General features: G+C 39.5%; 1 long non-coding RNA gene across 3 annotated transcripts in view; it reads left to right on the forward strand.

The window, feature by feature from the left end:
• The window catches only part of LOC110394612, a 111,626-nt gene that overhangs the window by 41,494 nt on the left and 45,029 nt on the right, over nt 1–25,103 (forward strand). For 2 of the 3 annotated variants that reach the window (XR_002435739.1, XR_002435740.1), the window contains exon 2: nt 10,527–10,658. This is a non-coding gene — a long non-coding RNA (uncharacterized LOC110394612). Of the gene's footprint in view, nt 1–10,526; nt 10,659–18,124; nt 18,227–22,989; nt 23,209–25,103 lie in introns of those variants that run through there. The other variant, XR_002435741.1, reaches the window with a different exon arrangement.

Below are 25,103 nucleotides of genomic sequence, written 5' to 3' on the forward strand. Positions count from 1 at the left end.
GCAGAAACTGAAAAAAACTGGAACAAAGGAAGATCCGCATGAACATGAGGAAAAACTTCTCTACTGCGAGGGTCACAGAGCTCTGGAACAGGCTGCCCAGAAAGGTTGTGGAGTCTCCTTCTCTGGAGATACACAAAACTCTTCTGAATGCTTTCCTGTATAATCTACTGTAGGGAATCTGCTTTAGCAGAAGAGTTGGACTAGATGATCTCCAGAAGTCACTTTCAACCCCTGTGATTCTCTGATTCTGTGATTAGTGACAACCATCACCTCTGTAGTGTTTCTCTCTGCACCTGCTCAGCTGTCTGGGAGCCTGGGTATTGGATTAGGCTGCTGCTGTTTCCTTTCTTTGTTTGCAGACATCAGATTAAATGGTTATTCATTCCTTGCAGAAATGCCGCAGGGAATGCCAGCCAGAGCACTGTCGTATTTGTAGATTTTCCTCTCCTTGCCTGTTTACATTCTCTGTGTGGTCGTTTTGGTTCCTACCAGAGCTCTGCCTCCCTCTCCACCCCTTTTCAGCTGTGAAAACATTTGTGAAGATCAAGCCATGACAACAGATGGCTCTTTAACTTCATCATCACTGTCGCAGTATGGTCCCTCTTGCAAACTCTGGGACAACCAATTTCTGGGATCTTATCCACTGACATTTGTTGGGAAGAAAAAATCATTGCTGGTATGAAAACTACTTATTTCCTACCTGTGCAAAAGTGCAGAGCTCACTGCCAGGCTCAGTACAAAATCTGGAAGTGGTTTTCTGCTGAATTTCCATGTATGCTCCAGTAATAATGCCCAAGTATGTGAAGTTCATCCTTTTAATCATCTCTGTTTAGGAAGTCAATACAGAATCTCCTCTCCTCTCCTCTCCCCTCCCCTCCCACAGGGCAACCAATATATATATTTTCCTATCTGTATTTGTTTTCTTCCCTGATTGTTGAGGCTCTGAAATTCTCAAGGTACGACTATTCTTCCTGCTGAATTAGGCATTAGGCTAGCATGAGGTGATCCCAGCTAAAGTCTCTGCTTAATTTTAATAATGTCTCCAGGGATGGGGCATCAACCACCTCTCTGGGCAACCTGAGCCAGTGCCTCACCACCCTCACTGTAAAAGATTTTCTCATTATATACAAACTAAATCTACCTTCGTTGAGCTTGAAACCATTTCTGTCACCACAGATCCTGCTAAAGGATCTGGCTCCTTCTTTCCTGTAGCTCCCCTTTAGATACTGAAAGGCTGCTCTCAGGTCACCTCAAGAACCTTCTCTTCTCCAGGCTGAACAGCCCCAGCTCTCTCAGCCTGTCCTCAGAGGAGAGGTGTTCCATTCCATGGATCATTTTTGTGGCCCTCCTCTGGATGCTCTCCAACAGGTCCATGTCTCTCCTGTACTGAAGACTCCACACCTTTAAGTCCTTTTTCACAGTGCTGTGTCATTCCCATAGGGACAGTGGTCTCATTTCCATATTTCTAATGTAAAAATCATTTCAAAATTTACATCTTATAAAAAATGTACTCAACATTTTCTAGAATACACACATGCTTTTCAAGAGGAGCAAGACTAAAACCAACCAAACCTATTTCTTTGAGGAAGTCTGAAAATGAGATAGAGTGTTGTCATTTGGAGGAGCAAGGTTTTTCAATAAGAATCTCTTTTTAGTGTTAATCAGACTTCAGTCCTATATGATGCTTAAAATGGACATCCTTGTCCTGTACCAACTTGTTTCTCACTGCCCCATGTGGAGGAAAAAGAATTTACTCTTCTGTTTGCTGTTTCTTTAGCTGGAGAGTATAGCAATACATTTGTTTTTAAATAATTATATTTAGTTCTGATTTGCTGATTTTCATCATGGTAACAGAGACAAGAATCAGTGCATATGAAAAAGAAAAAGAATGAAAATAAAAAGCTAAAAAGTGAGATTTGTGAGTGAAAAGGGATGCAGAAGGATGTCACCCGTAAGTCTAGGAAAAAGCAAGGAGGAGGAAATGCTGTACATGGAGAGCTCCCTGCAGAGAATTTCTAACAGTAGGAGACCTCTGAAGGAGGGAAGAGCTGTCATGCAACTATTTACTCAGCTATTTTTAGAATAAACCACACACATTTTCCTGCCATAGCAACCGGTGTATCACTTGGTATTTGCAACGCACTCACCATTTCTATGAATCATCATTAAAGTAATCATCTTTGTGACCAGTGGACTCTAGCAAGTGACTCATTAAGAGAACCATTGGAAAATAATTAGCACACATACATACTTGTTTATAGGCTTTGTCGACACAGAGGTCTCGTTCCTGTTGTGGTTCTGTTGAACTCCAAGGAAATTCTGCTTTCACTGTAAAACACTTGTTTCAATCAAAGCAATTACCTGAGCAGTACAGTTTTGTGTAGTGTTTCCATTAAACCATCCTATTTATCATGAGAGTAAATGAAACTGACTCAAGTGTAAAGCATGATCTGTTACCACTTGAGTCAGTTTATTCTCAGGTGGCAAGATCTGCTGCTAGGGTGCCTTGAGGTTGTGAGATGCTAACAGGAATTGTTCATATCTACCATCCAGTGAGACCTAGACAGGCTTGAGAAATGGGCTCAGGAGAACCTCCTGAGGTTCAGTACACCCCAGGGCAAGGTCTTGCACCTGGGTCAAGGCAATCTCCACTACCAAAACAAGCTGGGGAATGAATGGATTGAGAACAACCCTGCTGAAAAGGCCCTAGGGTTACTGGTGGATGGGAAGTTGGATGTGAGCCAGCAATGTGCCCTCACAGCCCAGAAAGACAACTGTATCCTGGGCTGCATCAAAAGATGCATGACAACAGGTTGAGGGAGGTGATCCTGCCCCTGTCCACTGGTGAGGCCTCACCTGGAGTGCTGCATCCAGTTGTGGAGTCCTCAGTACAGGAGAGACATGGACCTGTTGGAGGATGTCTGGAGGAGAGCCACAAAAGTGATCCAAGGGATGGAACACTTTCCCTATGAGGACAGGCTGAGAGAGATGAAATTGTTCAGTGTGGAGAAGAGAAGGCTCTGGGGAGACCCGAGAGCGACCTGTCAGCATCTGAACAGGGGACTACAAGAAAGAAGGGGACAGACTCTTTAGCAAGGACTGTTGTGATAGAACAAGGGGAAATGGTTTCGGTCTAAAAGAGGGGAGATTTAGACTGAATATAAGAAAACAGTTTTTTACAATAATGGTGGTGAAGCACTAGAACAGGTTGCCCAGAGAGGTGGTGGATGCCCCAACCCTGGAGACTTTCAAGGTGAGGCTGCATGGGGCTCAGAACAACCTGATATAGCTGTAGGTGTCCCTGTTCATTGCAGAAGATTTGGACAAGATGACCATTAAATAGGTCCCTTCCAACTCAAAAAATTCTATGACTCTCTGATTCTATGATTCTCTGGAGGATCATGGATGGATTGGCTCTCTTGTTTGTCCTGAGAGATGTCTTCCAGCATAGGATTGATGTTTTGGATACTTCACTGTATCACAAATGACATTATATTTTTGCATTTAGGCAAATAAATCAAAACCATACAGGTACCTGCACTTAGATATCTAAAGTTAAATGTCTCCTTCCCGATAATGGAGTTTTTCCTGGCATTAATACTGTTACTTGACTACGTGTTTGATTTCACAGAATTGTGTATACTACGTAACTTTAGTTTCTTCAAAGATGATTATTTTCCCTCTGTTGAGGAACAGTTCTTGTTTGCTGCATGTTTTAAACAGCCTGACTTCACAGTATGGTTGGGGAGCAAACTCAGATGCTCTGATTTGCACAGAGAATTCCTTCATTTAAGATAAAAGAGCTTGCGTGTTTTCTGCAGTGCATTTGTGTGTGCTCAGTGACATCTAGGTATGCTTATTCTATTTGACATATGTCAAAGAGCTGCTATGAATATCTGGGAAATACGTAATTATTATGAGCTACACTACCAGGATAATGGGAAGCTGAAGAGTATCACTTATAAAGTACTAAATATTAGAGTAAAAAGCTTAATGTTCACAGTCTTTTGAAAAAATGATGACACATCTGTGTTTGAAAGGATTTCCAGACTCTGAAATACTCAACTACACTGTTTAAAGATCTGTCCCATGAATGGACCACCTATGTAGTGAGTGACTTGAGCCAAACATATTGAAGAAATAACTGATCAGTTATGAGGTACTTAATGGAGACATAATGGAAGAAAATAAGCAAAGAAAGAGCAAGTGTTGTCCAAAGGGATTGAATTTTCTCAGGTCCAAGCTATAGATGTTTGGTCTCCAGTTGTGCTGTTTAGACACTTTTGTGTAGTAGTACTATTTTATCTATCTTGAAAAAAATTTCTGTAAGATCAATCTGATGTTGAGTCAAGCCATGTAAGTGGGCAAAAGAGGTTCTTATTGGTAAAAGACATAGTCTTGTAAAAATTAGGGGAGGTCTAGATTGGATATAAGGAAAAAGTTTTTTATGATGAGGATGGTGAGGCCACAGGAACAGATTGCCCAGAGAGATGGTGGATGCGTCATCCCTGGAGACATTCAGTGTCAGGCTAGTTGGGGATCTGAGCAATCTGATCTTGCTGTGGATGTCCCTGTTCATTGCAGGGCAGCTGAGCTAGATGGCCCTTATGGTCCCTTCCAACACAAACAATTCTATGATTTCATGATTCTATGAATGCTCTAGCAAAAAAAGTAAAAAAAATAAAAAAAATTGTTGTCAAGGTAACATATCTCTCCAGGTGTACCAGTAGTGGATTGAGTCTTGAGAAACTTCTTAGTCCCATCATTTCTTATAGAGGAGTAGGAACAAAGTGGAAGGCAGAATGACAATTGTGTGGACAAGTATTTCTCCTTTTTTTTTTCTTTAGTGAGTACAACAGAAAAATGAAGTTAACTGGAGCAGCTGCATATATTGGCCTCTTTTTGTTCTTACTCCTTTTAGTGCTGTCTAAAGCCCCCCAAAAAGTCCAGTAAGTTTTGTTCCCAGACAAAAAATTGGATTTTTTTTTTTGTAATTTTCTATTTATTGCTTCTTTTGTAAACTACCTTATTGCTAAACTTTTCGCATGAACGTAAGATTATTTTTGGCCATCCTAAAACTGCATTTATTGACAGATAATATTTTCAACCAGAAACATTCCATCATTCTGATTACTGTACTAAAACTCAAAGAGAAGAATCACCCCACGAATGAACAATAAATAGCAGTATCCATCACTCCTGGAAATCAAAGTTTGTGTTCTATGAAATACAGACGTACCACAGTGATGCAGGCAATAACCTGAGATATAATAATGGGTGTGATATAAGAACTGGAATAGACCAGACTGGAAGACTATCTAAAAACATAAACTTTCAAGAGCTGATGTCCTTTCCAAATAGCATCCTGAAGGAGAGAGTGGATTTTATGTCTCAGAATATGTCCAAACTGAACAATTCTGTGCAGCAGATATAAAAAACATAGTTCTCAATACAGTAAAATTATACCCCAGGAGTTTACAGATAACACAACTATTAGGGACCCAAGGCATGTGGCTGTTTCTAAGATGCACTGTACTGTCGAGAATGCAAACTCATATTTGTAGAAGGATTTTTCTTTGAAAAAAGTAAAAACAATGTATTATTTACTGCAGCTGCAAAGTATCATACTGTTAAGCAGCAGTCTGGAATTGAAAAAACACATGCTCTGAATGTGGTTATGGCTTTCACATGGCCAGCAGATAATGTAATGATGCAGAATGATTCCCTGGGATACGTACATGAGCAGTCAGTGTCAAAATATGATCTATATTTGTTAGTTAGCAACAGCTGAATCTGAGTAGTAAGCTCAGTATGTCAAAATCTATCTTCAGGAGTGTATTACTCTACTCATGAATGAAGGATTTGGCAACCTAAAAATTAGTCATTTCATTTGGTTAACCCAACAGTAGTTCCAAGGCAAGCATATTTAATCACAAATCTTCCTGTGCATTCATAGTTCGAAGTAAATGTAATTAACTCTGGTGTCAGGTGTTCTGATCACTTCACAGACAGCCAGAGTCTCTAAGGATAGAGCATCCACCACCTCTCTGGGCAACCTGTTCTAGTGCTTCATCATCCTTATCGTAAAAAACTTTTGTCTTATATTCAGTCTAAATCTTCCCTCTTTTATTCCAAAACCATTTCCTTTTGTCCTGTCACAACACTCCTTGCTAAAGAGTCTGTCCCCTTCTTTCTTATAGCTCCCTTTAGATACTGAAAGGCCACTCTCAGGTCTTCCCAAAGCCTTTATGATTCTATGACTTGGGTAAACTTTGCACTGTAAATTTTGTCTGAATTCATGCTGTGGTCTCAGATCCTTTCTGGATCTTCTGGCTTAGTCCATGCCCTGCAATTGTTTTGCTTTGACTTTGTGACTATATCTCTAACTGAAAATCCATTCAAGTCAATAAGAATCTTTCCATAAGATATATAGAATTATGGAGTAAGTGCCGGGTAATCATTTTCAGTCTTTCAACTGTTGGATGAGTTGGTGAAAAGGATGGTGGCAGGGACCCTCAGAGTTCTTCAGACACCTTCATGTCGGGTTGGAATAACTATTTGCATCTTGTAACAGAAAGCATCAGACTTCATTTGACTTTGAAAGCAGTGGAGTTGTCTGTGATTGGGCCATAGGGATTTTTATAAAATTTCTTATGGTGCCTAGTCTGGCTCACTACCCAACTGCAGCCCCCTATAAATGCACTTGTTTGTTCTTTTTATTGCAGCCATCTCCTGCAGACACGTAAATGGATGTTATCAAACACCCTATTGTATTCTTGCTGGCCAGATGGCTAAAGGGGCATTACTGTTCTCTAACCATAAACTCTATGCTTTGCTGCAGGCATTAACAAGGCAATATATTTTTTTAGGAACCATTAAATACTTAAGATTTAGGTAGTAACAGGTATTGCAGTTATGGGCTTAAAGATGCTTTCAAAGTCCTTTGCACTGTCCTTAAAAAATCTGCTCAAATGAGGTTGCCTCAGGAGACAAATTAAAATAACCCTCTAAGCTCAAAGTTTGGCAGTGCTCCTGAGATCCGATTCTTCAAGGAGTGAAATCTTGCAAGTTGTGAAATGCCTTTTAACTTTCCTTGTGAGATGTGGATTTCCATGGGCGCAGTAATGATCTATTTTTTCATGGTTAGCCTGCTTCCTTTAGAGGTGCATCTGTTCCGAACACCTCAGCAGAACTGAGCACCTGGAGCCCAGCAAAAACAATTAATAAAGCAAAGCACAGCAACCTGTGACCCCATTCCAGCTATATTTCTTACAAGAGGCCAGACTGCCAAATCTTTAGTGAACATTTACTCTATCACATGTTGAATGCTGGATAATAACAGAATAGGAGTCTTTGCTTGTAAAACTAAACTGCTCTGTAGTTACAGAGCCATTTACAGCTGCACTATAACCTTCCAGCCGCACGCACACTTAATGCCAGCTCCAATCTTCCCTCCTTCCACTCCTCTATCATTGGCATTTCTGCTTCCAAGCGTGGTTGTCTCTCCAGCTGAGAGCTCTGAGGACACCACCTAGGAAGTATTCACCTCCCAAAAGCGTGATTGATGTAATGTGTGTTAGAGACCAGATCTCCTTGCAAAATGCTGCAAGGCTGACAGGCTGAGAGAGCTGGGGCTGTTCAGCCTGGCGAAGAGAAGGTTCCGAGGTGACCTGATAGTGGCCTTTCAGTATCTAAAGGGGAGCTACAGGAAAGAAGGGGACAAACTCTTTGCAGGGTCTGTGGTGATAGAATAAGGGGAAATGGTTTCAAGCTTAAAGAAGATAGATTTAGGTTGGATATAAGGAAAAAGTCTTTTATAGTGAGGGTGGTGAGGCACTGGAACAGGTTGCCCAGAGATGTGGTAGATGCCCCATCCCTGGAGACATTCAAGGTGAGGCTGGATCAGGCCCTGGGCAACCAGATCTAGCTGTGGGTGTCACTGTTCATTGCAGGGGAGCTGGAGTAGGTGACCTTTAAAAGTTCCTTCCAGCTCTAAGGATTGTATGATTCTATGATAAAATGTAGAGATTTAATCAGCAGCTCCCAGTCACACAGTGCCTTCTTTGTATGTCTGCGATTGAGCCTTAGCTTCTCATACAAAATCAGTGAGGGTTGTTCCAAAGCTATTGTGTCTCAGTGCAATCAGGAAGCTTTGGATTCCTCCACATCTGCGTGTTTCTTAAACACCTCCAGTGACGACTCCATCACCTCCCTGGGCAGCCTGTTCCAATGTATTACCACTCCTTCTGAGAGGAACTTCTTCCTAATATCCAACCTGAACCTCTTCTGGTGCAACCTAGAGTCATTACTTCTCATCCTGAGAGATTTCATACCTAAATGATGACAATTAGGCAAGTGGTGCATGAATACGGCCACGTCATAGGTATTGCTTCCTCATCTCCATCCTTCTGCACCTAGCTGCTGTGGTTTGTATGCTAAGTTGCTTGGGAAATACACTCTTCTTTTTCTGGGCTTATACTGTTCATGGCACAACAATAATAAGGACTGTAAGGAATGATGGGATTTTGACACACAGAAGTAATAAGAGTGATAATTGCCATAAATTTTTGGTGCTGTAACCACATTGTTACCTCCTTAGATCTGTTTGCCTTTTCAGGCTGCTCTGTATGAACTCTCAGGCTTGGGGGAAGGTGATACCATGGGCCCTATATTTTCCAGCTGGAGGAGTGAAGTGTGCCTGTGAATTGAGTAATTGTTCTGCGCCTTTAGAGAACTGAAGTCAGTTCACTAACACACTTCGTAGGCATGCGTCAGACCCTCTACACCTTGTCTCCCTGTGTGTTCTGTTAGAATACGACCATTTCTTTGTTTTGGGACCATAAGGGGTAAATAATAAGTCTTCAACAGTAAGGAACTGATGAGAAGTTCTTGTCCTTACTTCCAATGCCTTATCCCCTCCTTTATGCTGCTGAGATGCCAAGTTCATAATCTGCTATCCTCAAATAACAACTTTTCTACCTTTCATGCTCAGTTTTCAACAGCGGCTCGTGCTCATGCAGCAAGCAACTACTGCACTGTTCTTCCTCATATTCTCCTTAAAACTTCTTTTTTTCACCTAGAGCCAGAAATGAGTCACCTTATTGAGATCATGAATGCATTTTTACTCTTTCTGTGTTTGGAGCAGACACAAAGTCTTTTTGTTGTTTTTCTGTGTTATGTACAGCATACCAAGTAGAGGGAAGTCTTCATGTGTACTCTTGGGCATCAATAAAATCAATCAAAGTAATTAAGATGACTCAGAGATATCAGTACCTGCTAGGCCTACACAGGTGAATCTCACATTTTTGAATGTCAATTTAGATAGAAAATATTTACAAAGCAAAGCTGAAAGCTTCATGGCATCATAAACATTGTCACATAATATATGTTAACCAAACATACAACAAAATAGGTAAATTTACAAGATACAAGACCATTACTGGTTTCTGAGGAGTCTGACAGAAACTTAGTCCACATGTTTGCATCAAAAAATTTCAAGTCATGAAGGTAAAAAAAAAAAAATCAAAAGATTTTAAATGCAATTTGTAGCCATGAACAAGAAGATAAGTCCTGCTAATGTATCATACTCAAGAAATAGTTTGCCCAGCTTTGTACCACAACAATAACATAGGGAACAGGGAAATTTGCAAGCAAATGCAATCAGTTTCTTCAAGATACAGCCATTATATTTCAAGATTATGCAAATCCAAATTTCTTTTTCATTTCAAAAACAAATTACTGCTAGGATGTTGATAGCTTCTATTGTCTTCGCTTTTCAGCATGCAATCGATGTCACCTTATTTCATGTATATAAATGTTTTCTGCATATTAGGGCAACTCAATCAAAATTTGGATTTTGGTCCTGTAGTTTCTTTGAGCGTGACAACAGCAAGGAGGTCAAGTCAGGGCACCAGGGCAATAGACAAGAGTCATAATTATCATCTGTAATTCTAAGAGTTCTTTTTTATACAGAAGATCTGTTTTCACATTGCCTAATGATTTCTCAGTTCCATTATCTATTTCATCTAGCGTGTGTTGTTACAATAGTGGTATTGCTTTTTCCTGATGATGCTTTAATATCATTTTTCTTTCAAGCTGTCATTAAATTCCAGACTTATATGTCTCTTTTGTCCAAATCTTAATGAGTAGATATATTTGTGCTCGTATAAATTTCTCTATCTGCCCTTAGAAAGGCTTTGTCTGGAGAGCTGGCAACTGCTGAAGGTGGTGGCTTTTGAGTGTCACATACAAAAACTCATCTTTGCAGACTCTGACTTCATGAGCTTTCACCCCGATAGGAACAGCTTGTTCATACACAAACCTCAAGGTCCTTCTTGGTGTGAGAGGTTTGTTTTATCCTGCTCTGTATGAATGGTCACTCTGAGGCTTCTGTCTTCTGATCTAATTTTAATCTATCTTGTCTGCATTATTTTACAGAAAAAGCAGCTTTCATAATGTAAGATGTTTTCATTTTGTCATCCCACTCCATTTGAATTTTTTTGTTTTGTTTGTTTTTTTCCTCCTAGTGCTGAATGAAAGAGAGAACAAGGAAAAAGAAAGGAAAATGAACTTGGACACAACCCAGCACGTACCTCCAGGTCCTGGTCCTTTTGATCTGGCTTAGTCATCCGCAGTTGTACTATGCTGCATTACATGAGGTAGGTAAGATTCTTTCTGCACCTCTGACCTCTCTCATAAGTTTACTTTGGACCTTTAGGAACTCACTTCATCACTATTGACCATAGTGCAACTATACTTCAACTTCCATCTTTTACCTGGATCCTCTGCTTAGCCAGCGGAGAGCAAGGCGGAAGAATATTCCCCAACAGATTCCAATTTCCCATGCCAATTAAATAAATTGAGTTGGCCTTTTCTGTGCTATGGTGACAGCAGGATGTGGACCACAAGAGTAGGAAAGGTATTTGTATTTTATTTTAACCAGTCATCCCCATGATAATAAACCCTACCAGAATTTACACCTTTGTTAGCTATCAGATGTTCTGTTATAAATGAGCTGTTTCTTCTAACCATCTGAAGGCATTAGGGATCACATCACAGCTGAAATTCATCTCACTGACTCTTCTGGTTAGATCTCTGCTGATCGTATCTGGCTTAAGTGTTGACTTAAGTGACTTAAGAGTAAATACTGTTGAACATACATAAACATCTAGATCGCTTGAGTTCTCTTAGGATATCCAAAGCAACTGTAAAAGGCTACTTGATTTGTAAAGAGGACCATACCCTTCTGGATCAACATCTGGAAGCCAGGAAGTACAGTGCAGAATATCTCAATGTCTTTGTACATCTGCAGGCATGCTATTGAACTGGGTATCTTGTTTATGTGTATACACCTACATGTGGATGCACAAATTCGGATTTGTCAGGTTGTGTTAGTTTATGTCTACAGCAATTGCTTTTAGTGCAGCCCACATAGCTCAAGGCAAATGAGGAAATTCTTTCGTACTTTTTACTAATCCTGCAATAAACATGTTGGTGAACACCCACCACCTCACTTTGTGCTGCTAATCGTCTTGAATCAGCTGAACTAGTTAGTTTAAAATCTGCCTCATTAAAAACCCTGCAGTAAAAGAAAAGGTGATATTTTCTTTCTATTCTTAGAGAATTTTTTTAATGGCTGCTGCTGCAATTGCTGAAACTTAATATTCCATAAAGATTTTTAGTGGTAGTAACTCATGAGCTAGAATTCTAGTAATTCTAGCAGAAGAACGTTAAAGCAGATTCAAGTCATATCAAACAGGTGAAAGTATTTAGTTTCAATTAAATTAATAAAAATCTAGTTTCTGATCTCCTCCTCTCACAAATCCACAGGTATTTCTGTAGTGTATAGGCTTTTTTCTCACTCTTTCTTTCCTTGTCTATCTTCAGTGGATTATTTACTTACCATTAAGTAACTGTCAGTCTGTAAAAACAAAAGAAAATCAAAATTAGAGAATTTGGTAAAACTTTAATTCTTCTTTTTTTTTTCCACATGTGGTTTCCAACAGCTTTGTTAAAAGATAATATTTTTTGTTGAGAAGTGCCTAGAATGACTCATGAAGTAGTCATCAGTGGTAATTATAATCTGGCATTTATTTAGTGAGCTCTTATTTTCCTAATCTTCCACGGAAGCTTCTTTAGTCAAGGTCAAATTCTTTCAGTGTTTTCATCTACAAGGAGCATGGACAATGTGCCTTCACTTCCCTCCAAATGTTTGAAGACAATTGGTTTTGTCACTTCTCTGAGCAACCTTCTGAAATGTGTGGGAAAGGAAACAACTACAAAGAACAGAACTTTTACATTCAGAGGAGAACAACATGTCAAAATTCCTTAAACCATGATAAATGTACCAAAATCATCCAGCTCTTTCCGAATAGTGATGAGTGATAGTGATTTATGACCGTGGAGATTTTTCTTAAGCTACTGGTTTCTCTAGAAGAAAGAAAGGTCACTGTAAGTTAGGGTGTACATAGCTTATCTTGTTCTTTGCAGCCTGCTTTTCCCTTTGAACAAGTCCATGTCTGTTGTAGACATGTGCTAGGGTGCTACCATTAATAATCATCATTATCGTCATAAAGATAAGGAAGAAAGGAGCACATAGACACACACAAACACTTAACAAGCATTGCATTTATGAACCATAAATAAATCCAATAGTTCATGGAAGAAAAAAGCAAATGCTAACAGGAAAAAAAATAGCTGATCTCTAAGTAGGGAAACAAAAACTGAATCAAAGAAGGTGAATGGAAAAAATTCAGCAATCTGCACTGTGTTAAAGAGATTTCTCAATCATTTACTGGAGACGACAATGCAGTCCAACCAATGATGATGGAAACTATTGTATGGGTAGGAAAGTGGAAAAAATTTTTCTCCAGCGATTCCTGTTTCTTTGCTGTAAGTAGTATCACAGTAAATCACAGTTTTCCATTGCTCTCCTTAGCGATTGCCTAGCTCCAATAAGCAATAGGATGAAAAGACTCGGTATGGGCTGAGGCTTTGTTTCATGAATATGTCTGATGGAGACAATGCAGAAAGCCTGAAGCTTTTGTACCTTTGCTCATACAAAAATTGTATGTACGTGTATCATCCTCACACCATGGGTCTGTCCAGCCCATCATTTTGGCTTTAGTGGGACAATACTCAGAAAAGATGAATTAACAGAAAATGTGCAGCGAAGCTTCCCCATAAAACTCTGACTTTCCAGTAATTTGTAACTTCCTAAATAAGAGATCATCTCAGATGGAGGCTTCAATGAGAATTTAATGCAGTCTTCTTTCCTGCCTTCCTCTTGTCTAATGGAGAGGAATTCCTGGCTTAAATGGTGTTAGAAGGGCTGTATGACTGAGCAGAGACTTAACATATGTCTTTAGGAAGGCTAGGTCAGAGTGTGACTCTTAGAAATCTAGAATATTATAGCTAAGACCTGAGTCTCATTACATGACAACTGAATAACCATAGCTTTGACTTTATTTGGAAATGCTCAATAGAGGGATGATTAATGTTCCTCAGGGTAACATCTCCCAGTGACAAGTCACATTATTTAGAGGTTGGTATTGGGACTGGTACTATTTAACAACTTTGTTTTCGACATGGACAGTGGGATTGAGTGCACCCTCAGCAGATTTGCAAATGTCTCCAAGCTGAGTGTTGTGGTCAGCACAGGGAGGGAAGGGATGCCATCCAGAGGGACCTATGAAGAAAGGTTGAGAGAGTTGGGATTGTTCAGCTTGGAGAAGAGCAGACTCCAGGTAGAATTATAGCAGCCTTCCTGTAGATAAAAAGTGTCTACAGGAATGCTTGAGAGGGACTCTTTTTCAGGCAGTGTAGTAATAGGACAAAGGGTAGTGGTTTTAAGTTGAAAGAGGGAAGATTTAAATTAGGAAGAATTCTTTTCTCAGATATGATGAGGCGCTGGCACGGGCTGCCCAGAGAAATTGTGTCTGCCTGAACCCTGGAGGTGTTCGAGGCCAGATTGGATGGTTCCTCAGAAGGAACCTGATCTATGAGAGGAGTCTCATCTCAGGACAAAGGACTCATCTTTAAAGTCTCTTCCAACACAAACCATTCTAACTTCCTATGATTCTATGTTTTTATGAAATTCACTTTCTGTAGCAGATAGTACCAGATGCAGATGATTACAATAATTCAAGAAAAGAGCAAAGTATGACAGGAGGCTGAAAAGTAGGCAGCACTGCCCCGTGTGTTGTTTTTGGTTAAATAAATGTGCAGGGCAAACTCCTCAGAAAAAAGAGTCACTGTGTGAATTTGGATTCATAAAAACAAGCAAATGACTAGGAAGAAAACAAAAGTACTTTCTGAATTTTCAGTTAAACGTAAATTAAATCTGAACTAAACCTAAAAAACTTAGTACAACTTCTATTGGCCTAAACTTTGTTACTATCTTTCAGCTCTCAAGAGCATGCAAACCTAATTAAGATATCACACTGAATGAACCCAAAGTTTACTTGAAGACTTTTGAAATAAATTTCATTTCTTTGTCTATGGATGCTTGTTTTGTTGTAGATTGGCTTTGACTTTAAGCAAGGCTTAAACTATGACTGAAACTTTTCTTGTGCTTGGGGCATCTTTACAAGGCCCTGTCTCATGTGTATTCTCTGGTGTACGCCAAGATTTATGTTTATGTTTATTTTCCCTATAACTGCAGTGTCTGTAAGACATCTCACACTTTCATCCTCCTATTTGCATGAAGTTTAATTATCTATGAGGCTTCAGGGTCTTCTGTCGTTCTGGTTAATGAGCTCAGAAGTTATTGGCAATGCAACACACAGGCATACACAAGGTGACTAAGACCACCTAGGTTTCATTTCAATGGGAAAGCAGCCTAAGAACAGAACAGTTAACTAGAAAACATATGGATGGATCATTTACTGTGAGAAAGGCATGAAGGTCAGTTGAACAGACTGGTTTAAAGGGATGTTTTCAAAGAGAAAGAGAGCACTTGAGAGCAGAATTTGAAGCAAGATATACTGTACTCTGCTGTCAGCAGAAATCATGAGATAGTAGATATGAAACAGAGTGAAAATAGAGGAAAGGGACAAAATATGGGAGTCCTGAGGGTGCCTGAGCAGAAGAAACATGGTAGTGCAATTGGAGCTATGGAGCATCTGACTGCCCCAGGAGACGCACCAGCTGTGGAAATATATTCTCTACATCAGGAGCTGGTGGGCTGTCCCCCAACATAGCTCTATGGCTTTGCGTCAGCAGGTGGATGAGCAGAAGACACAAAGAGGGACCCATCTGTTCTTAAGAAGTGGAGCTGACTGATACCTCCACAACTCTTTTCATGTGGAGAATTAAAACAGACAGGACTCAGGAGATTTCTTTTTTTCGGTGTGAGATCTTGGATTTTCCCATGAAAATGAATAATTTTATTTTATTTTTTCCTAGGAAGCAAATAATGCTTTCCATATTCTTTTCTTTTCAAACCTTTGGTAGAGAAAACAAACAAACAAATTAAACCCAACATGTATTTATCACTTTCACTTTCAACATATTGGAAAATCTAAGATGCAGAAGCAGATTTTCCCAATCTTTTCCCTAATGTAAACAATTCTTATAAATCCCAAAGCATATATGGGCGCATGGACACCCATCCAAACTCATCTACTCTTTCTATATGAGAATTCTGGCTACTCAACTATGTAAGTTACTCCAAAAACAATGCCTCCTATTTATTCCCGTGGAAACCACAACAGATACACAATAACACTATCTGATAGAGCAAATTCTCAGATACAAAACACTGTTTTTCAATGTAGTGACCTCCACTAGCTATGCATTTTCGCCAGCGATGAACAAGAGCCTGCATGCCACGCTCATAAAAATCTGCACCAGAGGAGGGCACCCATTGTCTCACAGCTTCTATGATGACATTGTTAGGAAAACCACAAAAGTCCACACAGTCCATCTTTCATCAGCATGGAAAGATGGAAATCAGAAAGTGCCAAATTTGGACCATATGGTGGGTGTAGTAGGACAGTCCAGCCAAGATTGGCTGTGTGGTCCGGAGTCTTCCAACTGGTATGGGGTCTGATGTCATTGTGTTGCAGGATAAGGGCCGTCTTCTTCTCTGGCCTGACTCTGGAAGTGTGAGCCTTCAGCTAAGTCAGCATCACAATGTAATGGTCAAAGTTGATGGTTTGTCCAAGTTCCAGGAAATCCAGAAGGATCACCCTTCTTCTATCTCAAAAAGACAGCGTGCATCACTTTTCCCACTGAGGGCTGTGTCTTGAACTTTTCCTTTAATGAGAAATTCACATGTTGCCACACAAGAACTGCTGTTTTGACTCCAGCTAGTAGTGGTGACACCATGTCTCATCAGCAGTACTGATGTGATTTAGGAAACTGAAACCTTCAGCATCATATTAGTTCAACAGATCCTGGCAAACTTGCATATGGTGTTCTTTCTGTTCCTGTGTGAACATTTGTGTGACTCACCTGGCACAAGCTGTGCAATATTCTAACGTTGTCACTTGTGTTTCCAACTCACTGAGGCTGATATTCATCTTTGTACACAGTTCCCAACATAAAAAACAATAATAATAAAAAAGTGGGCCAGAGTAATAAAATAGGAGGCATTACTTTCAGAGCAGCCCTTCTATAGTAAGCTTAAAAACTAGAATCTGAATTCCTGATTCTCATCAGCAGAAGACAATCTTCATATACGCCTGTTACCCAGACACAATGATGGCTATGACAACATTTTTGTCACCTCTAGAAATATGTGTCCTTAATCAGCCCTGTACAAATATAGCCTCAAGGCAAGCACTATCCATGCCCAGAACCACGTATCAATAGAAAAAGAAGCAGGATAATGACAGTGTGATTTCAAGACTCTTTATTTTCAGGGCAGTCTGCATATGGTATGAACACAGAGGAACCAGTCTGTCTGCATTTAAATAGTTAATTACAGATATTAATGTCTACTCAGCTGCATTAGAAAAATAAATGTAATGGCTTTTCCTGCCAGGAGGGTACTTCACATAATGGATTACTTTGCTGATGTGACTAAATACCTTTCTGATATTGATCCACACAGAGGAGGAGAGAAAACCTAAGGAAATTCTGGAAGGTACTATAAAGCAGCCAGGGAGACAGATTGGTTGTGGCAGTAGAATAGAATTTGTGCATTCAGAATTGATGCAAAAAGCACTTCTGAAATTGCCAAGTCTTTCCAGGAAGAGCTGACAGGCAGACAGAAAAGCTGTTTCTTCATCTTGTATGTGTCCTCAGCCCCACATGTCCTGGAACAGGACAGTTGATTCTTCACATGCTGTGACCAAGAGAAGATCTCCTCTTCTATTCGTATCTTTGGAGGGTATTTTAGTAATCCCTCACCTGGAAATGCTTGCTGTTAGGTGGTGCTAAGCCTCTGGAACATGCCTGCAGAAAAGGAAACTCCAGTCTGGATACAGCACCCTTGCTCACATATCCCCACCTGCATCCCAGGTAGGTTTGCTCTTGGACCTGTTGACATGTTGACATGTGATGGGATTCATTCAGTTGTGTTGGTTTCTGCAGTGCAGTAGATTTTCAGTTTTTTGCATCTCTAAAGTAGGTGAGTGTATTTTTATGTTCTAAAACACTTTGATCTTATTAACTTGGTCTTCATTTATTCCAAGGAAGCCCAAGGCTACCTGATAAAAAGTCTGCCTTGAGGTTATGTAAGGCTGCTGTAGACTTCAACAATCTTTATTGTTTCAGCACATATTTAATATCCCTAATAGCTCAATGGCCAGTGTCTAAAGTATAAAATTCAATTGCAAGAGAACTGGAGTGGGAGACAGTTAGATCTAGTTCCTAGAACACTGTCTTTTTTGTTTTGTTTTATGTTTTTTTTTTTTTCTTATTAGTTTGTTTTTAGGAGACATAATTTCTTGTCTTGACATGGTTTCTGGTCCTGACTATGCCACTGCTTGAGGACATGCACTGGTGCCATCTTCATGCCGCAGTCTCCCCCCCTCCACTCCCTTCTTACAACTTGGGTTGTAAACCTGTCAGTATGAGAACTTTTTGTAAAATAGGAGCTTCTCTCAGTATCTGATATTATGAAAATAAGCTTGCTGCTCAGCTCCTTGTGGTTTTGTTCTGGTGTAATGTTCTACAGGTATGGAGCTTCACATTTATCGTGATACCCTTAGAAAGAATCTTTCACTGAATGGCATAAGTAAGGAAGCACTGGTTCCTCTGCCCTGCCCAGAAAAAAGAGGTAGGAGCTTCTGTTTGCATTCATTTATGCCCACCATTAAGCTACAAGCTCTGAAGTTTTGTGTTGATTTATAACATCTCTTTCCTGTGTAGATTGTAGATGTAGACTTAGGGACATGATTTACTGGGTATTATTGGTGGTAAGTGGATGACCGGACTAGATGATCTTAGGGGTCTTTTCCAACCTTAACGATTCTATGATTCTATGATTTCCAAGCATTTAATTGGTCATGAGCTCAGATTGAAGAGCCTTGTTTCCATTAAACTTTAAAGACCCTCATATCTTTGAGACTTCTCCCTCTGTAATGAAGCGGGTTCATACTGTCCAAGCAAGAGAAGAAGAGACCAACAGAGACACACACACAGCATCAAAGCATTACCTTTGCTTCCTTTTGATGTCTTTAAAAAATGGTCAGTCCTGCTCAGAAACACTGAATTCTTGGTCTGTGCCCATCCCAGTTCTTTTATCTTTTGTACTTTCTGGATTTAAAACAACATGGCGTAATAATTATGTACTGAAGAGGTCTGGAAAAGTCCACTACCCTGAGCACAAGGAGTTAACATATTTAATAATCCACTCAGGTTGATAACTTCAATGTTTCAGATGTATAGAAAAAGGTTCCTGCTTCCCAGCTGAAGAATACATTAGCTGTTACCATGCCCCTGGCTTGAGATCAAACAGACTTAAAACAAAGCAAATGCAGAGTACAGAAAGTAGCACTTTCCTTTTTAGATTGTTTCGCTTCCAATCTGTAAAGCTCTCAGGAGTTGTGGGAATATTTGCTGAGATGCTCTTGGGGACCAATTTGCAAATCAGTGGGGATGCTGGTGATGAACTCCTGTATGTTTTTCCTTTCTGACATCTAGAGGTCTGCCTAGTATAATGTAATTTTAGTGTCATGGATTTGCAGTGAATCAAGAGGATGAAACAGATTCCTGTGTACTAAAATATAAAGTCCAAGTTATCTGACCATAATACTCTGAAAAAATAGAGGAAAGACTGAGACAGAGATACACAAAGAAGGACATGGAGAATAGATGAATATGCACAAACTTTTTTTTTATAGACCGGAGCACAAAATTTTAGGATAGTAGGAATGTGACTGTGGAGAGTGAGGTCTCTGTTACCTTTAGGGTCATTATGATAATGTATCTTTTATTCACATAAAGATTCAGTCATCTGCCCATCTTCTTTTGGAAACACTGATATATGGCTGGATTTATATTTTACTGTATAGAGGATTTGGGGAAGATGTTGGCTAAAATTAATATGAAAATAAAATATCAGATATTCCTGATCAGTGTAAGTACTAATATATATTTGCTTCTCCACCTGCCCTAATTTCACACTTTTGGTTTTTTTTTTTGATAATACTACAAACAACCCATCTCCAGTGGGAGTAAGTGGGATAGAATATTGGTAGAATATTTTAGAGATAGCTTAGCAGTGAATATGTCAGGTGAGATTGTCTGTGATGTTGTGCTTTTCTACCTGAGTTCACTACCATGTTCCACTGAATAAATTTTAAATATGTTAATAAGTTTCAACTAAATTCAAGGTAGGTATGGGGGGGTTTTGAGCTTATTTGTGCATTCTGTCCCAAAGCAGTGGGGGTGGATGGTTGTCACATGTTGACGCACCAGCCAGCCAAGACATATCTAAGGACAGTGTTTCCTTCAACTGTGGTCATCACGGCAGGATAGTATCATAGGGAAAAAGATCAAGAAAAGAAGTGGATATATATGAATAATTTATTCTATGAATATGTTTCTTCTGTGGAAACAATGATTCATTATTACTATATTTCACATAGCTAAACCTGATGTTAGCGGTGATCCACAGTGGCCTCAGTTTACACCAGCTGTGGAGCAGCTAAGAAGGAGCAATTAACTTGTATAATTCCTCTGATATACTTCTTGGAAAAGTGCCTTCATGGAATCCAAATTACCCTCTTATCACCATCATTAATAATGTTTATAGTATTGTTCTATATTCATCTTCTTAAGTTTGGAGCCCAATTATTCTGTGCAATATTTCAACACACAAAGCAGAGAGAAACTCTATCTCAGGCTCCTCTTGATATCAGTGGCTCTTTTCACATGTTGCATACTCATGATCACCTGTCCTTACTTCCTTTTACAGCTGTGTTACCACCCTCTTTTGCAAATATAGTTGTTGAGTGACCACGGTTTTCTCAAGGGGATTAAATCTTATGTGTACCTTAAATCCTCTTCTGACATGCTGCACAGAGACCAACAGTCCACAGAGATAATTCTGGAGTGACTGAGAAATATTATCTTACGAAGAATAGCTGACTCTTGTTTGCTTTAGATTTCCATTGATTGTTTGATCATTGAAACGTTTGTGGCCAGAGCTATTAAAAAAATTTTAAAACCCTGTATTCCACGCCTATTATTCCATTTTTGAAGTCTGAATTATCTTCCCATGAAATTTAGATACAGAATCTAAGTCTCTTTTGTTCCCATTCAAACACTGGAACATCTGAAACATTATTTCCATTTATGCCCCCAAATGAATAATCCACTCTAAAGCAGCGTGTTTGCTCTGTTTAGGTTTCTGAAACCAAAGAAAGGAAGTGTTTTTTTATAAGACAACTCCAGCTGTGTAGTGCAGCAGCCAAATATTAGATGTGTTCTGTTTGCCCCATCCCATTAATTACAGACAACAGAAAAGGACTTTATGTCCTCGGCTAATGGCTGGGACCTAATACTGGACTGAGATTTACACCCCAGTGGCACTCTACTTGAGAGCTTTTGGAGTACAATTTTTCTCAGTCTTCAGTGGAATGCATCACTACAGAGATACTTTAGTTACTAGGCTATGCAAGTAGGTAGTATGGTTGTACAGATAGGACAGAGCTGAACAAACTAAACAGAGGATTCTGTTATAATTTGAGGCACTTTGGTGTACCCATATTGGCCTTCGACTCTACATGTTAAATACCCTTGGCTATTCAAGACATGGACCACAGGACCTGTGGGAAACCTATGCGGAATTAAAGGTGGACGCAGGAATGATTCCCTTAAATTTACAGTGGCACTAGATGCATTTTTAGGCCACTGAACATCATCCATGAGGACTACATAGGTAACTGCTTCCGTATCTGGATCCAAAGCCAAGCTTCTCCAGTGCATGACAGCTGGCTTTAGCTCAGCTTTATTAATATTTCTCCAGTCTGTGATTTGAACACCTTGGTAGGAGAAATGTGTCTCCTTATTTTCTGGCACACACTGTTAGTCAGATAAATCCCTGGCATAATAATACTGTCATAAATTTTCAGTTTTTAGCTTCCCCCCCCCCNCCCCCCCCAGTTTTTAGGATACTATGGCAATAAAGTGGATTTGTGCAACCCATACTATAACAATATCATAGAATCACAGAATCATTAAGGTTGGAAAGGGCCACTGATGTCATCTTGTCCCACTGTCAATCCATCACCACTATGTGCACTAACCACATCCCTCAGTGCCGCATTTACACTTTTCTTGAACACCTTAGGTGACGGTGACTCCACCACCTCCCTGGGCAGCATGTTCCAATGCATTGCCACTCTTCCTGAGAAGAAATTTTCCCTAATATCCAATATGTTGTGGCCCTTATGATAGTTGACAAGAGTACAGGTCAACAGTGATTCTTCTATTTAAGTTGAAGAACACTGATAGAAACAGTGAAATAGAGCAACAGATTATAAGGCTAAAGGATTTGCGAACAAAAATGTTTTAGAATGCAAGTGAAATCCTAATGTATCAGTAGTTCAGGTACTGAGTTGATTAGCATGGCATAAAATTTGAACCTGAACAGAACAAAATGTATTTTTGCATGAATGACAGAAATTTCCATTCGCTTACAATTAAAACACATATCAAACTGCATAACAAAAATATCATTTGCAGTAAAGAGTACCTGATGACTTTGGCTACTGGTTGTTCCAGATGCACTGCTGTGTACCAATTTACCTTATTTGTCTAAACTAAATAATTATTATTCTCTGAATCTCCTGGCATTTTTATTTTATACGCAGTCTTGTGCTAACAAATACTTATTTTATGCATTTTTACCCCCCAACATAGAAATGTCAATACATGGCAATTAGCTTCTTAGATGAGGGGTGCATATGTATTTTTTCACTTTTTCCGCTGCAGAAGGATTTTTCTTGTTTTCCTTCCATGAAGGTTGCAGCTATAACTTAGTTCTTTTATGCCAGTTCTAGCACTTCTAATGCGTGTCCCCTGGATTTATGCGGATCTAAATGAACAACTGCACTGAAGCATCTCATAAGCCTCATATTTTCATTTCAGATTTACTACTAGTAATTACATGCTGTGCATATAGCAGAGGATCTAAAATCAATTGTGCACTTTACGTTTTACTGGGTCCTTATTAATTTCAATATCTATCTCAATTTAATTGGTAATCCATGCATAAATAAATGTAGCTTTTTTCAAGATGCGCTGATAATCCATTAATGACATTTATGAATACTCTTTAAATGGCTAGTGATGCTGTGACCTGAAAGAAATAAGGAAATATGGGATGATTGATGAGGCACTCCATCTTCTTGGAGAACTGACCTGTCACCTAAATTTGTTACTTCCACATCTTTGCATTACAAGACCCATAACAACACATTCTTGAAATGCACTAATGATGTCACAAATTGTAAAACAGTGCTATCACAGTAAGAGTACAGCCTTCTTTGATAGCTAAGCCTCTCCTTTATTTTTCCTTTCCCATGGCTGAAGACTTTTATTCATGAATGTTGATGCTACACCGGATTGATGATTACTCAAGGTCCTGATGCATCAGAAGTACGATGTGTTTTACTGCATGACCAGATGCTCTCCATGGAGGTGGCTGAGGGATGTCTGGGCAATATCAAACCAACAATCATATGCATTGTGCTTGACTTGTAAGGTGTTCAAGGCTTGGACTGACCTTCCTCTGAATCTGTGCAAAACTTAATATGATGCTAATATTGGCTGCTGGCAGTAGATAGGAACATCTCCCATTTTGTTGCTTAGGTATGTGCCTGTCTGCTGTTTTGGGAAGTGATGGATGAATTTGTCTAAGCAAAGGTTTGGTTTCATCTTTATTTGACTCTGAAAACACAAACATTTAGTCTTTTATGCCTCAATTAAAAGAGAACCATGACTTCTCAGGCAGCAGGCACTGTAAATTGTGGGTATCTGTGAACTCCAGTGATTCCTTCAAGAGGTGTTTGCATGCAATTTTGGACACTTATTTTTCCTGAGAACTCCTCAGCTGTGGCCATGGACAGGATAATACTTTTCTGGTCCGGTACTTTTCCAAATTTGTTCTCCTTCTCTCAGCTTCAGGCTAGTCCAACGTGCAAGAAATACAAGCAATGTCTAGACATGATGTGTGTGGGGGAGTTGTGTCTCATGGGAACCATACCGTGCTTGCCATGCTTAAGACCAATTGCCTCTTCCCTTCAAGTGTGTAGATGCACATTTTTCAAATGAGGAACGGAGTAAGGATGCAGGTTCATGTAATAGAGGCACATATGGGTGAGGGTAAAGAGATTCACTGCAGAGGGCCATAGTGCTTTTGTGTAATCCTCAAAGAACAAGGCATGACCTAGCCAAAACACTGAACATTGCTGATGCAGGCAAACCCAAGGCCTGGTCCTGCTTCCCTTTCTTAACCTCAGTAGTGCCTTGAAACAGATTCAGTAAAATGAACAAAACTGTGTTTGGAATGTGGTATTTCCATTGTATTTATCTAGATCAAGAAGTTACCTCACATTTCATGATTTAATTTTTTTTTCCTACAGGACTGATTTCATCTGAATAGGATAGAATCACAGAATCATTTGAGTTGGTAGGGACCCTTAAAAGTCATCTAGCCCATCTCTCCTGCAGTGAACAAGGACATCTACAGCTCCATCAGGTTGCTCAGAGCCTGGTCCAGCTGGTACATTATGTTCCTAAGCACCTTAGAGGATCTAGGAGCGAGGGATTTGGCTCATCTAATTTAACGTGCATACAGTGTAAACACGCATGTCTTCTTGGACTTCCCAGCTACTGGTAAGGGAAAGACAATATTATTCATCTAACCTATTTTAGACATCCACTTGTGATGAAAACTTTTCTCACTATGCCTCTTCATGTACTAGAGAAGCACAAAGATCACTAATTTTTTTTCTTCCTATGCTAGTAATTAATAGATAAATTGAGTAAGTTAATAGTACTGGTATTTCTAGTTAAGCCACCATAGATGACTTAACTCTTCCCTCTTTGCCCTCTTTGCCCTCACACAAAGTGAATGACATGAACTTTACTTTTTTCCAAAATGATCATTGCTCAGGTTTTCAAACGCTGTCACAAGGACCAAGGGATAGAACCTGATTTTAAGGTAGATGGAAATTCAAGCACTCAGGTGCTAGAGTGATTATTTTCAGCCAACAGTTTATAATTCAGAATTCTTTCTTCTTGTGTGCTTATACTTTCAGTTTTCCAGGCATTAGAACTCATTTGCTTTAAAACTTGCCACTTGATTCTAAGAACTGCTCTCTGCAGAAAATTGAGAAATGGCTGGCAATCCAGGCTAGTTCAGCTGAGGAATTATTAACTCACATCTCAATTAGTCACTTGTTAACAAGCTGTCCTTTCCTCTCAGCACAATTAACAGAAATGATTAGTTTCTATCAGCTGTGACCATATTTCCCAACATATGTGAAAGATACACATTTACTTAAAAGGACACTCAGCAATATGGAAATGAGTTTTGTGGCTGATCAAGTGAAGACGTTTTTTTCCTGGAACATGTGAAAAAGACAACCTCTCATCACCAAACATTGTATTTCTACTGATGGTAGGTAAAAACTGAGAGAAGC

Source organism: Numida meleagris, chromosome 2 (assembly GCF_002078875.1).
Source record: "Numida meleagris isolate 19003 breed g44 Domestic line chromosome 2, NumMel1.0, whole genome shotgun sequence".
Lineage (NCBI taxonomy): Eukaryota > Metazoa > Chordata > Aves > Galliformes > Numididae > Numida > Numida meleagris.